Here is a 15,382-nt window from a genome sequence, read left to right as displayed (position 1 = left end):
CATCGTATTTACCAGCGATGTAAAAACAACTGAATACGCCTGAAGTTGCTCCCCTTGCTTACACTGCTATGCAGATTTGCTTAATAAGAACTGGCGTCTTTGGGGAGACCTTCTTATAACTAATCGAACCTTCAAGCGTGTTGACCTTTACAGAAAATACTATAGGTAGAAGACTGACTGTGTTTTACGGCTACTCTGCACATTTTAAAATTAACCAGAATTGTAAATTTAAGTTTAGAAATTAGTCTCATGAAGCGTGCAACACTGTACTGTCAAATTCAAATTCAGGAAAAAAAAACAATCAGATGTCTGATATTTAAGTGGTACCTAAACTTATGTTGATGAACAAGAATCCTAACAGAAACAAAGGTCGTAAAATTAGTCTCAAAATATTGTAAGAATATATGAGCCGTGCCATGAGAAAACCAACATAGTGGGTTTGCGACCAGCATGGATCCAGACCAGCCTGCGCATCCGCGCAGTCTGGTCAGGATCCATGCTGTTCGCTTTTAAAGCCTATTGGAATTGGAGAAACTGTCAGCTAACAGCATGGATCCTGACCAGACTGCGCGGATGCGCAGGCTGGTCTGGATCCATGCTGGTCGCAAACCCATTATGTTGGTTTTCTCATGGCGCGGCTCATATCACTGGTTGAAGGTGCGGATTGAAATATCTGGCTCGATGGTACATGTAACCGTTTAGGCGGTAACGAGGCTCTACCGAGTTACCTCAAAACAGTCACCGAGAGCCAGATACCGCTATCCGCATTTTTAACCAGTGATGGATTTTTTTTCTTGCATACCATATTCTTCAAATATTAGAAGAAATGTAATTAAGCGAATGGTTTTCTTTAAAGCACTATATTTTTACGCATTCATTCATAACCTACAACACGTGAGTCATCTTACATCCCATGGTGTAAGATGAGTTTTTCTAGCACCGGCAAAAGCACGGGAAAGTCCTGTCTGGTATGTAAGAAAGCCTTCTATTGATCCATTGTCAAGACTAGCCTTCTATTGATCCATTGTCAAGACTGACCACGATCTCGACTTGCTGGGCGTGAGATTGCTAACCTGAATTTTGATGCCAGTCTCTGAATGCAACTTCCTCATTGGTAAATTACAAGCTCGTGTTCAGTGTACACTACCCAGTAAACGTCCTTGACATTGAACTAACACCGTCTAAACTGTCGTCTTATCAGGATTAATATCTTACAGTTCTTCAACATTTCCAAAATTCTTCAGTCAAAAAAAAATGTTATTTTCAACGCCGAGTATTAAAAATATATCCTGTAGATATTCAACATTACTTCCATATTCAGAGAGTTTTGAATGCTCATCGCAAGTACGAGTCATGTTCATCGCCAGGGGAGGTAAATTAAGATTACTGCTCCGCTTCAGGGGAGATAAATTAAGACTGCGGTGCTGTTCCGCTTTAGGGGAGGTAAATTAAGATTACGCAGAGCAGCTACATATCTTTTACCATCTTATGATGGCATATTTCTGCCAACAACATAACAACATATCCACTTAACTATGTAGACAGTTTTCTCTAAAAAATATCACATATCCAGTTACTAAGGCAACTGGCAAAGTCGCCTGTAATCCAGATAATTATGTTAACAGATCAAAACTGCCTGTTAGTGCCCACTTCTGCCATCCACATACAATTCACATAAATAAGTGGTTATTGTGAAAGTTTTCTTGATATCCAGTTAATATTTGTACCCAAATTGGCGATTAACCGCTAAACTTTTCGTCCCGTATACGGAATTGTCACGGTATAGAACTTGAATATTGAAACGGGGTGGCCGGGTAGCTCAGTCGGTACAGCATTGGAACGGTATTCCGAGGCCCCGGGTTCGAGTCCCGGTCTGCCTGCCCATTTTTCTCATCCTGTGACATTTGGCGCCCAACGTGGGGCATTGACGACATTACACTGGTTAGTCTTCGACGAGCGATATTGCCTGATTAATTAAGTACTCGCTGAAATTCGAGGTCGAATTTCAAAATGGTGGGGAAATATGTCACGGAATAGAACTTGAATATTAAAACGAAGAAAAATGTGTGGGCGGTCGGGTAGCTCATTCCGTAGATTATCGGAACGGTATTCAGAGGCCCCGGGTTCGAGTCTCGGTCTAGCTTCACATTTTTCTCACCGTGACAGAATGAACGATTGTATATCCACGTCATACCCTACCTCCACCCCTAATGGTTTGTGCCAATAGACAGCATTTTGAATGATAAATTAAATTAAATTTGCATAATTGTTATGTCCCTTAACGTATTTTCATTTATTCCGTAATGACAGGGAACGATTAACGGGATATTGCCAATCATAACTGACTAACTGACAAAAATCAAGATACCTAATTTTAATACGTAAGTGAATATGTGGATGGCAGTAGTGGGCACTAACAAGCCGTTTTGTCCTGTTAAGATACTTAAGTGGATGACAAGCAATTTTGTCACTTGCCAGATAATAACTGAATAAGTGACATTTTTACAAAAAAAAATCGAGTTAAATAAGTGGATATGTGGTTGGCAGAAATATGCTACCATATGTTCTCGTTCATGGCTATGATCAAACATGTATTTATTAAAATCGCAGTGCACGGTTTACACAGGATCAAATCGAAATAAAATAGTTAAAAGATATCTCAAACTGACTGAGTACGGAAAGACGAGTGACACGTAACCCAGTAAGTCTAATTTTAATGTACAGCCAAAGCCTATTTCGGTTAAATAAAAATGATTCCAGATTTGTTTGTTTAGGGATAGCGCGAACGCAGTCCCCACACCAATAAATTGCGTACCCGAGTAACCCACATTTGGGGCTATCGCAGGCGTCAGCCTAACCGAAGTGCAATGGAAGGGCCTCTTCCTGGGGAAACCGCCTTGCTGATCACGGTGTTCCCTGTACCAGGTAAGTATGATTTCATAGCTGAATTTCAGGTATATAAACTAGCTCTTTTGTTGTAAGTCAACAGTTCAATAATTAGCATACTAATATAAACTAAGGTAAGCATATATATTAATTCAAAATATTAAACAATATAAATTTCTAATAAACTATGTAGTGTAAAATTAATAAATGCACAAAAAATTATCGTATAATAAAATCAGGTTTCCATAGTTCATCGAATATTTTTAAAAATTCTGAATTAAAGTTACGATTATCGCATTTCCGTAATGCTATAAATAACTCTATCACTTATACTCTGGATTATTTCCCTTTACTTGTGTAAAGTTCAATCCAACAGGCATTTACATTATACAGGTAATTGGTAATTTTTCGACCTGACCAGCATTCGTGTGTATTACAGGTAACGGACAGCGTAATATATTAGATCTATAAACTGAATGAATTTCTTGCCGGTTCGCACTTTGACTATTTCTGTAAGACATATAAAGGGAGGTAATCATGTTTAGACCTACATTAGAATCTATTTCAATTTAACTGTTTACTATAACAACCGGAAACGTCTGGAAAACTCCGATTATTCTGATGATTCTATCACAACTTTTAATAAATTCTTTGTCGTATGAAAATATACTGATGTTGGATCGAACTTATAAAAGGTGATTCTTGCCCTGTGCTGATATTAAAACTAAATTAGATCTATCTGTGACCTACAATATAATTTTAGAGATGCGGGCGAGATCATCGATCATTATACCCATCATTATAAATCAAATTTAAACTTCAATTAAATTTTGTTTTAATGAAAAATACTTCAGTGTTACTTGAAAATAAGTGAACAGCGCGTAGGAAACATGGTATCGTGAATATTGTTCAGTGAACAGACACTTATCAGGGAACAGTACTCAGTGCCGTGAACACTTACTCAGCAGTACTCACGATGCCGCGGACACTACTCAGTGAACAGTTCTCACGATGCCGTTAACACTACTCAGTGAACAGTACTCACGGCCGGGGCCGTGAACACTATCCTGTGAGCAGTACCCACGGGGCCGTGAACACTACTCAGTGAACAGTAGGCTACTCACGGGGCCGTGAACACTACTCAATGAACAGTACTCACGGGGCCGTGAACACTATTCTGTGAGCAGTACTCACAGGGCCGTGAACATTTTTCAGTGATCTATGTTCTATGTGAAGTACTCAGATTTTTCATCATTTCAAACGTTTGAAATGTTCAGTGAGAAATTGTAATCCCAGCACCCTTTAAGTCAAACCCACAGCACATGTCTACCAGCAAAAAGGGGACTTTTAGAATAAAATATTGTGTGATCGTGCTACCACATACACACATCACCTAGGGTGATGTCCCTTTCTCTCTGACGAAAGGAACGAATTTTTTGTCAAGCTTTTTTTTTTGTTTTACAAAATTTATTAAGATGATTTAAAACCTGTATTACATCTAGGCTACATCGCAACTCTTTTGATAAATTTCTTGAATACAGAACTCTTTGTACTGGAAGAATAGTGTGAATTCATCTTCCATGAAATATCTTTTGCAAACCGATCTATTGATTTGACATACAAGTTTTTCCAAACAGTATCAAATTTTATTTGTGGATATTTAGCAACGATGATCTTTAGGAGATTTTTTTCTGATCGGACCTAATATATTGATTAGACAGGCAGTCGACCTAATTCGTGTTTCTAGCCATCCATCTTTGTTTATATAAAATTCTGGATTATGATCAATGATATAGTTACCTTATAAACATCTGAGGCCGAAACCCCAGGTGCTGTCACTTGGAAGGACTCGCAGTACTTCTCCTTAACAGGAGAGTAACTAAAATCCAGTTAACAAATAACCAATGAAACAAACTATCGTTTTAACTTTTAGAATTACACGACATTGTTTAAATCCTTTTAACACAACACTCCATACGGCGCTGGCAGCATTTAACACGTCTTATCGCTTCTCCAGTTATAATGTAACTCATTGTGTGATGTTCATTTCAAATTGCCCACGCGTGCTCAAGAGGTGAAGTCATGTTCACATTGGGCGGGCTGTAAAAACTACCCTTTTTGGTGGCAGCGGGTGGGAACCCGCCTTGTTGATCACGGTGAGCATTCGTTATGGAATCGCAAGTATATAAATTAGCTCATGTGTTCTAAGTACACAGGACAATAATTATCATACAGATGTAAACTAAATTAAGCCTACATATTAATTCAAAATACTGAAAAAGATAAATGTCTTCTACATTATGTAGTGTACAATAAATAAATGCATTAAAATTATAGTAAATCAAAATCAAATTTTTCGTTTCTTATCGAACATTTTTCAAAATTCTGAATTTAAGTTACGATAGAATCATCGTAATTTTTCGCATTTCCGTAATGCTATAAATAGCTCTAGCAGTAAATACTCTGGATTACTTCCCTTTACCTGTTTTGAAATCGGCAAGTCATTCATTAAAAGTTTTAGAACAAGAACAAAGAGTTTCTTAAATTTTCGTTACAAGCGTCAGAATCATCATCTCCGGTTATCATAGTAAACATCAAGTCGCCGGAAGAACTGAATTTATTGTGCATCGCCAGTAAACCCATTTCAAAGTGGTTGATCTATACAACAATAATTACACAGAAATAAGAGTAAAAATGTTACTGATCATTGATCTATAAACTGTTAATCTAATTACTTCTACAACTAAGATGTCAGTTTATTAAATCCCCACTTCACGGAAGTGTACTGTAAACTAGACGATGCTTTTGTAAAAAAAGCGCATGTCTCCCCAAATGCATAGTATGGTATAAGCAAATACTCAATAGGGGACAGGAGACACGGATGGTTGGCTGCAATAGGGGTCATCTACTTGGCATGCCCAATCATCCCACTAAGTTTCAACATTCTGAGCCTACTGGTTCTTAAGTTATGAACTGGAAACGGTTTTCCACGTTCAGGCCCCTGTGACCTTGACCTTTGATCGAGTGAAATCATAATCAGTAGGGGTCATCGGGGGTCATCTACTCTGCATGTCCAATCACCAGGGTTGTAGTAATGCTAATGCTAATGGTAATGCATTAATAATGCATTATTTTTTTCAAATAATGCCAAGTAATGATTAATGCCACAATTTTAGCATTGAAAATAATGCTAATTTAATGCCAAAGTAAGTAATGCTAATGCTAATGCTTAGCATTACTTAGGCATTATTTTTTGTATCACTGGAAAAAAAAAATACACATGTATGCTGTTATTTATACAGGTTATAGCAGTTCTCTAATAGATTTTTGTTTGATTTTAATAAACTGTCTGATGATATAATTGCCTTTTGTTCAATGTACACCTGAAAGATTTTGAAAATACATTTAAAACCTTGGACAACTCCAAGGTGCATATTTATAATAGCCATAGAAGTGTGACATAATTAGATCTGTCACCCAAAATATCAAACAGAATCTATTATCTTTTGACACCTTTTTATCAATTGACACTATGCCACTGATAGTGATGTTTAAGACCTGTTTAAGGCAGCTAGCTTTTACATGTCATGTTAAATTAGGCTGTTAGGGAGCCATTAAACAGGTACTTGACTTTCTCTAACAATTTAAATGCTCATTTATGCTGTACTTCCAACATTAGGTATTTTTATTTTTTTAATTTTTTTTTTTATTAAGTAATGGTAAAAGAAAAAAATCAGATATAATACAAGGAAGTCATACACGTATTTAACTATTCATGTAGACGACCTAGACCTAGGTAAACTAAAATGATTTAATGAAAAACAGTGTATGTGATAATAACATGCAATGATTCTCAAAAAGTAATGGTAATGCTAATGCTAATGCACCCTGTGTAATGCTAATTTAATGCATTATTTTGATAAAAATGAGTAATGCTAATGCTAATTTAATGCCATCTTTTTCCAAGTAATGCTAATTTAATGCATTACTATTGCAAGTTATTATTAACAACCCTGCCAATCACCCTATTAAATTTCAACATTATGGGTCAAGTGGTTCTCAAGTTATTGATTGAAAAGTGGTGTCTATGTTCAACCCACTATGACCTTTACCTTTGATGGAGTGACCCCAAAAACTAGAAGGGTCATCTACCCTGTAAGTCCTATCACCCTATGAAATTTGAAGGTTCTGAGTCAAATGATTCTCAAGCTATTGACTGGAAATGGATTTCCATGTTCTGTTGGCTGCGACCTTGACCTTTAATAGGGTGACCAACAAAAAATAATAGTGGTCATCTATTCTTAAGTCCTATCATCCTATGAAGTTTCAACATACTGGCAAAGTTGCCTGTAATCCAGATAATTATGTTTCTATTAATTCTGGGTCAATTGGTTCTCAAGTTACTGACCGGAAATGGATTTCCATGTTCTGTTCACTGAAACCTTGACCTCTAATAGTGACCCCAAAATCAATAGGGGTCATCTACTATGCATGTCCAATCATCCTCTGAAGTTTCAACATTCTGGGTCAAATGGTTCTCAAGTTACTGATCGGAAATGGTCAATCTAATAAGCTTCAACATTCTGGGTCAAGTGGTTCTCAAGTAACTGATCGGAAGTGGTTTTCCATGTTCAGGCCCCTGTGACCTTGACCTTTAATAGTGACCTCAAAATCAATAGGGTTCGTCCACTCTGTATGATCAATCATCCTATGAAGTTTCAACATCCTGGATGAAATGGTTCTCAAGTTATTGATCAGAAATCGTTTTCCATGTTCAGGCCCCTGTGAAATTGACCTTTGATTGAGTGACCCCAATAACAATAGGGGTTGTCTACTCCATAAGCCCTGCCACTCTATGAAGTTCGAGGGTTCTAGGTCAAATGGTTCTCCAGTTATTGATCGGTAATGAAGTGTGACAGATGGACGTACAGGGCAAAAACAATATGTCTGGGGGAAGACATAATAATCTCATGCAGCACTTTAGAGAAATACAATTTATTTGACAGGTGCGGTGAAGAGTTAAACAGTGCCGTGATAACTACTCAGTGAACAGTACTCACAATATCATGAACACTACTGAGTGAACAGTACTTGCAGTGCCGTGAACACTACTCAGTGAACAGTACTCGCAATATCACAAACACTACTCAGTGAACAGTACTCTTAATGCTGTGAACACTATTCAGTAAACAGTACTCTTGATGCCGTGAACACTACTCAGTACACAGTACTCTTGATGCCGTGAACACTACTCAATGAACAGTACTTGCAATGCCAAAATCACACTCAGTGAACAGCAGTCATGATGCCGTGAACACTACTCAGCTAACAGTACTCATGATGCCGTGAACACTACTTAGCAAGCTGTACTCATGATGCCATGAACACTACTCAGTGAACAGTATTCATGATGCCATGAACACTACTCAGTGAACAGTATTCGTGATGCCATGAACACTACTCATAATGCTGTGAACCCTACCCAGTGAACAGTACTTGTGATGACATAAACACTAATTAGTGAACCGTACTCATGATGCAGTGGACACCACTCAGTGAGCAGTACTCACGGGCTGTGAACACTACTGAGTGAACAGTATTCACGATACTGTGAGCAGTACTCATGCTATGAACACTACTTGGTGGATGCCGTGAACACTTCTTGGTATACAATACCCACAGTACTGAAAACACTTTCCAGTGATCTATGTTCAATGTGAAGTACTCAGAGCTGTCATCCCTTCATACTGCATGCACATTTAAAATGGTCAATGAGAACTTGTAATTCCAGCACATTTTGAAGCCAACCCAGTGAACAGTACTTGTGATGAAGTAAACACTAATTAGTGAACCGTACTCATGATGCAGTGGACACCACTCAGTGAGCAGTACTCACGGGCTGTGAACACTACTGAGTGAACAGTATTCACGATACTGTGAGCAGTACTCATGCTATGAACACTACTTGGTGGATGCCGTGAACACTTCTTGGTATACAATACCAACAGTACTGAAAACACTTTCCAGTGATCTATGTTCAATGTGAAGTACTCAGAGCTGTCATCCCTTCATACTGCATGCACATTTAAAATGGTCAATGAGAACTTGTAATTCCAGCACATTTTGAAGCCAACCCAAAGAACATGTCTCACCGCCAAAAAAGGGGGAATTTAAGACTAAACAAACGTGTGACCGTGCGACCACATACACACATCACAGTGGGTGATGATCTTTCTTGCTTTAAACAGGAACTGAAGGTCAACTTGTTTTCAGTTTTGACATAAAAACCAGAATGCATTTATACAAATTTTTGTCAAATATGGGTCTGAACATTTTTTAATTGCATTTAAAATTGTTTCAGTAAAACTTTTTTTATTATTTCATACATTTGCCATTCGTTTTCAAGATGTGTATATGTTAGCTCTATGCAAATCATTGTTTAGGTTAAACAATGATATAATAGGATAACAAGAGGGCCATGATGGCCCTATATCGCTCACCTGAGTACCATTGCTCAAAATGATATGATCATTTCAAACCAATCTCATTAGAAGCTGCTAAGATGTATTCATTTAGATAAAAAAAATAAAGGATGGTAATTTGTCAATATGTATCTTCACTGATTCTCCAAGTTCATCTGTTGAAATTTCAGATCAGTATCTTCATTAGTTACGGAGAAATACCCATTTTAATTTGAAATAAAGGGAGATAATTTGACATAAAATCAGTCCATAGTTATCTACCCTGATTGTCTCAGTCCAACTAATGACAATAATGAAATTTCAAATAAGTCCTATAAGGACTTACTGATATAAATCCATTTTGATTACAATCAGGGGAGGTAATCAGATATAAAATAATTTTAAGATCTGAAAGATTTATCATGGAATCCAAGATTTATTGTTGTTGAAGATATTTTGGAAGTTTGTATCAAATCAAACCATAAATGAAGTCTCCATATGGCTGCAAAAGCCAAAACAGCAAATTTTGGACCTTTAAGGGGCCATAACGGTGGAACCCATGATGGAATCTGGCCAGTTCAAGAAAGGAACCAAGATCTTGTGGTGATACAAGTTGTGTGCAAGTTTGGTTAAAACAAGTGAATGAAGTATTGCCATGCAATACAAAGTCCCCTACTGGAAGGCACCTAATTTTTTCTACTGCAGTATAACATAATGAACTGATATCTGTCAATGATGTATAAACAATATTGTACTACATATACAATATGTTATAACATTATAACAACACACTTGGATTAAAATGTGCATATATAAAAACCCACAGTTGTTTTCATATTGAATTTTTTTGGCTGATTATAAAAATGTTATCATGTAAGTTATTTATAGTAACAACAAAGGGAAATTAATCTTTCAAAAAAAAAAAAAAAAAAAAAAAAAAAAAAAAAAAAAAATTAATAATATAAGTCCACAAGAAACTCTTTACCAGGTAGAGATAGGTCAAAATACACCTAAAAATTGGATGTAACATGCATGCTGTACCACAGAAAAGTGGTCTCGATTTTTCTCTACTGCCAGTAATAAAAAAGTTACAATAAAATCTATTTATAGTAATAACAAAGGGATGTAATTCTAAAAACAAGGGTGCCTCATGGTGGTGAACATTTGGTCCAAGTTACATCAAAATCCCTCCATGCATGAAGAAGAAATGTTCCATACAAAGTCATTCTTGAATTTGACCTTTGACTTTTAAATATGACCTTGACCTTAGACCTAGGGACCTGGTTCTTGCGCATGACATGTTGTCTCATCCAGGGGAATATTTGTGCCAACTGATATCTAAATCCTGCTTTGCATGACAAAGTTATAGACCGGACAGGAAAAAAATCCTCTTGACCTTTGATCTCAAAGTGTGACCTTGACCTTTAAGCTAGGGTACTGGGTGTTGCGCATGACATGTCGTCTCATCATGGGAAACATTTGTGCCAAGTAATATTAAAATCCCTTCATGGATGGCAGAGTTATGGACGGGACAGGAAAAAAACTCTGTTGACCTTTGACCCCCAATTGTGACCTTGACCTTTGAGCTAGGGGTCCGGGATTCGCGCATGACACGTCGTCTCATCATGGGGAACACTTGTGCTAAGTAATATTAAAATCCCTTAATGAATGTCAGAGTTATGGACCGGACACGAAACAGAACCTGTTCATGCTATGTTAACATTTGACTGCTAAGTGTGACCTTGACCTTTGAGCTAGGGGTCTGAAAGTTGTGCATGACATATCGTCTTATTATGAGGTACATTTGTGCCAAGTAATATTAAAATCCCTTCATAGATGGGAGAGTTATGGACCGGACAGGAAAAAAACCTTGTTGACCTTTGACCTCCAATTGTGACCTTGACCTTTAAGCTAGGGGTCCAGGTTTTGCGCATGACACGTCGTCTCCTCATGGGGAACATTTGTGCCAAGTAATATTAAAATCTCTTCATGGATGGGAGAGTCATGGACCGGACAGGAAAAAAGCCCTGTTGACCTTTGACCTCCAATTGTGACCTTGACCTTTGAGCTAGGGGTCTGGGATTTGCGCACGACACATCATCTCATCATGGGGAACATTTGTGCCAAGTAATACTAAAATCCCTTCAAGGATGGGAGAGTTGTGGACCGGACAGGAAAAAAGCCCTGTTGACCTTTGACCTCCTATTGTGGCCTTGACCTTTGAGCTAGGGGTCTGGGTTTTGCGCATGACACGTCGTCTCATCATGGGGAACATTTGTGCCAAGTAATATTAGAATCCCTTCATGGATGACAGAGTTATGGACCGGACATGAAATTGCGGACGGATGGAATGACGGAATGACGGAAAGACGGAATGACGGAATGACGGAAAAGAGCATTCCTATAGTCCCCAAAACTGGTTTTCAACCAGTAGGGGACTAATAAAATCATAAATGAAGCTGCTGTTGTGCAGACAAGGTCAAAATAGCTCATTCTGGCCCTTTCAAGGGCCGTAACTCTGGAACCCATAAAGAATTCTTGCCTGTTCAAGAAAAGACCCAAGATCTTATGGTGATACAAGTTGTGTGCAAGTTTGGTTAAAATCATATCATAAATGAAGCTGCTATTGTGCAGACAAGGTCAAAATACCTAATTTTGGCCCTTTCAGGGGCCATAACTCTAGAACCCATAATGGGATCTGGCCAGTTCAAGAAAGGAACCGAGATCTTATGGTGATACAAGTTGTGTGCAAGTTTGGTAAAAATCAAATCATAAATAAAGCTGCTATTGTGCAGACAAGGTCAAAATTGCTAATTTTGGCCCTTTCAGGGGCCATAACTCCGGAACCCATAATGGGATCTGGCCAGTTCAAGAAAGAAACCGAGACCTTATGGTGATACAAGTTGTGTGCAAGTTTGGTTAAAATAAAATCATAAATGAAACCACTATCATGCAGACAAGAAATTGTTGACGGACGCACGCACAGTCGACGGACGACGGACGAAGGGTGATCACAAAAGCTCACCTTGTCACTTTGTGACAGGTGAGCTAAAAAGCGTGTTTAAGGATATCGCGTCGACCAATTTTAAACGTCAGTCTGTTTATACATATTCCACATTGACAACTATATTTAGCTCTATAACGTAGTTGTACTAGTATGTAGAAAATAAACTAAAACTCTGCTGTTGACTGGAGTTATGGCTTCTATATAAGGCGCTTGCTTACTTCTCCTAGAGTATTTTCATTGGAATCAAGGTAACCAAATACATTACAAGAACCTCTCATATACAACAAAAATTATCCTAGACAATCAAATTAAATAAGTATAACATATCATCCCATAATACTGGCTCCACGTTCAGATACCGAGAAGTTTCTAAAAGGTCAAAAAGGGCCAGAATTCAACCAAAATAGTAAAGACAGAGTTATGTACTCCTGTCCACAGATGGAGACCATGATGATAAACAAGTGTTCAAAAATTCGAAGCTGCATGTCAAATAGTTTTGACAAAACGTGGAATTGTATGAAAACTGTACAAATTTCCAAGTCCAAAAAGGGCCATAATTCAGCCAAACTAGTTGACAGAGTTATGTACTCTTGCCTACAGATACTGTTCTAATAAGCAAGTGATAAAGGTTTCAAAGCCATATGTCAAACAGTTTACACAAAATATGAATTGGTACGAAAAACTTAACCAAGATTTGTAAGTTAAAAGGGACCTTAATTTAGACAAAATCCTTGATGGAGTTATGTACTCTTGCCTAAAACTGGACATGGTGATTGTACACAAATGCTGAAAGTTTCAAATTATCTCGAAAGTTTGTCAAAATGTGGACTGGTACAAAAAACTTAACCAAGGTGTGATGCCAACGCCGTGGTGAGTAGGATAGCTCTACTTATTCTTCAAATAGTGAAGCTGAAGTGTTCCCACACATTTTTAATAGTCAATTTTATTGAATTTCTCCTAAATAATTACCGTTCTGCATTAAAACAAAATTCAACAAGAGCTGTCTCCGTAGGATGACACATGCCCCCGATGGCACTTTGAATGAATAGTTATGGCCGATGTTAGAGTTTAGGACCTTTGACCTACGGAGCTGGGTCTTGCGCACGACACATCATCTTACTGTGTCACACATTCATGCATAGTTATTTTAAAATCCATGCATGAATGACAAAGATATGGACCGGACATGCCCATCAATGCACTATCATGAAAAATGATCTTTAACGTCTAAGTGTGACCTTGACCTTTGAGTTATGGACCTGGGTCTTGCGTGTGACACGTCGTCTTATTGTGGTACACATTCATGCCAAGTTATTTGAAAATCCATCCATCGATGACAAAGATATGGACCGGACACACCCATCAATGCACTATCCTTTAACATCTAAGTGTGACCTTAACCTTTGAGCTACGAACCTGGGTCTTGCGCAGGACACGTCGTCTTACTGTGGTACACATTCATGCCCAGTTATTTGAAAATCCATCCATCGATGACAAAGATATGGACCGGACACGCCCATTAATGCACTATCCTTTAACGTCTAAGTGTGACCTTGACCTTTGAGCTACGGACCTGGGTCTTGCGCACTGCACGTCGTCTTACTGTGGTACACATTCTTGCCAAGTTATTTGAAAATCCATCCATCGATGACAAAGATATGGACCGGACACGCCCATCAATGCACTATCCTTTAACGTCTAAGTGTGACCTTGACCTTTGAGCTACGGACCTGGGTCTTGCGCACTGCACGTCGTCTTACTGTGGTACACATTCATGCCAAGTTATTTGAAAATCCATCCATCGATGACAAAGATATGGACCGGACACGAAAATTGCGGACAGACCGACAGACTGACAGATATGCCTCCCTTCGGTGGCATAAAAAGCCGAGCGATATTGTCTCAGTATTTTCTTGAAGGAAAGATGATTGTCGAGTTCTGCTCAACCAAGGGCTAGCAGGCATCGACAGTAGCTTACATTTCCACTATTGTCCATGAACAAGCTCAAATCAAACCGAGCCATCACCTCTTTTCATTTATGTTGTGTTGGGCAACCAGTGGTCTTCCACTTTTTCTATTTATTATCTCATTGTTATTTAAAATTGTAATAAAATTTTAAGAACAAAATCTTATTTTCCGGAATCTGTTAAACATTTAGCCTGCTGGTAGCAAGAGCTTCTGCCTTTGCGACCAGTGCAGACCAAGATCAGTCTGCATGTCTGTGGATTAAGCTGAACATGGTCTGCACTGTTGGCTATTCAGTCCGTAAATTTACTGTGAAAACCTCTTTGAAACCTAAGTCAAAGTGGTACTGCCCAAATTGAATGATGGACCAATCCATTTAAGAAATTTAGCAGGCTAAAGGTTAAGAATGTCAACCTCCATGCACCCATCCTTAAAGCCAGTCTTTTAAGAAACCAGACCATTGACCACCAAATATATCAAAACACCCTATCTACATCCACTCCGACGTTTTCCAAAAATCTATGACTTTTCCAATCTGCATGTGAGAATCCCGATTATATAAAAATTCATGATAAGCCACCAGGATTTACAAATTTATTTATTATTCCAAGAGAATTTAGGACTACAATTACTAAAAATGTCAGAAATTACTAAAAGCTCACTAAATTATGGTCATACACCGAGTAATTTACATGTATACAAAATTTATGAAAAACCTTAACTTTACAAAACATAACACAGACTAGGCATTTTTTTAAATTAACAAATAAAAGTAATTGGCTCCTTAAATATAAAGAACTTTGTTTAATGTGTTGTTCTTACAGAAAAATTCAAAGGAAAGGTGATACATTTATAAAAGGGCAATGTTTTATCTTCTCAATTGTGCAACTTGGGAGACAAGAACACTAGCCCTTTGCTACAGCAAAGTTTGTCAAAACAGTACAATTTGTGAAGCATTTTTTTTTTCAATTTGCAAAAGACCCATACAGGTGGATACATAAAAGATGAATAACAAGGTGTCAACAAGCTTATTCTTGCTGGGACAATCGATATATTTTATCCA

General features: G+C 37.9%; 1 non-coding gene across 1 annotated transcript; it reads right to left on the bottom strand.

Moving 5' to 3' along the window:
• Positions 1 to 2,770: 2,770 nt before the first annotated feature.
• On the bottom strand, positions 2,771 to 2,933 carry LOC123539541 (U1 spliceosomal RNA). Its single transcript, XR_006684009.2, has one exon. It is a non-coding gene; the product is annotated as a U1 spliceosomal RNA (small nuclear RNA).
• Positions 2,934 to 15,382: the final 12,449 nt, after the last annotated feature.

The sequence above is a fragment of the Mercenaria mercenaria genome, chromosome 18 (genome assembly GCF_021730395.1).
Source record: "Mercenaria mercenaria strain notata chromosome 18, MADL_Memer_1, whole genome shotgun sequence".
Taxonomy (NCBI): domain Eukaryota; kingdom Metazoa; phylum Mollusca; class Bivalvia; order Venerida; family Veneridae; genus Mercenaria; species Mercenaria mercenaria.
Note: the sequence above shows the minus strand (reverse complement) of the source record. Positions and strands in the feature narration are given on the sequence as shown.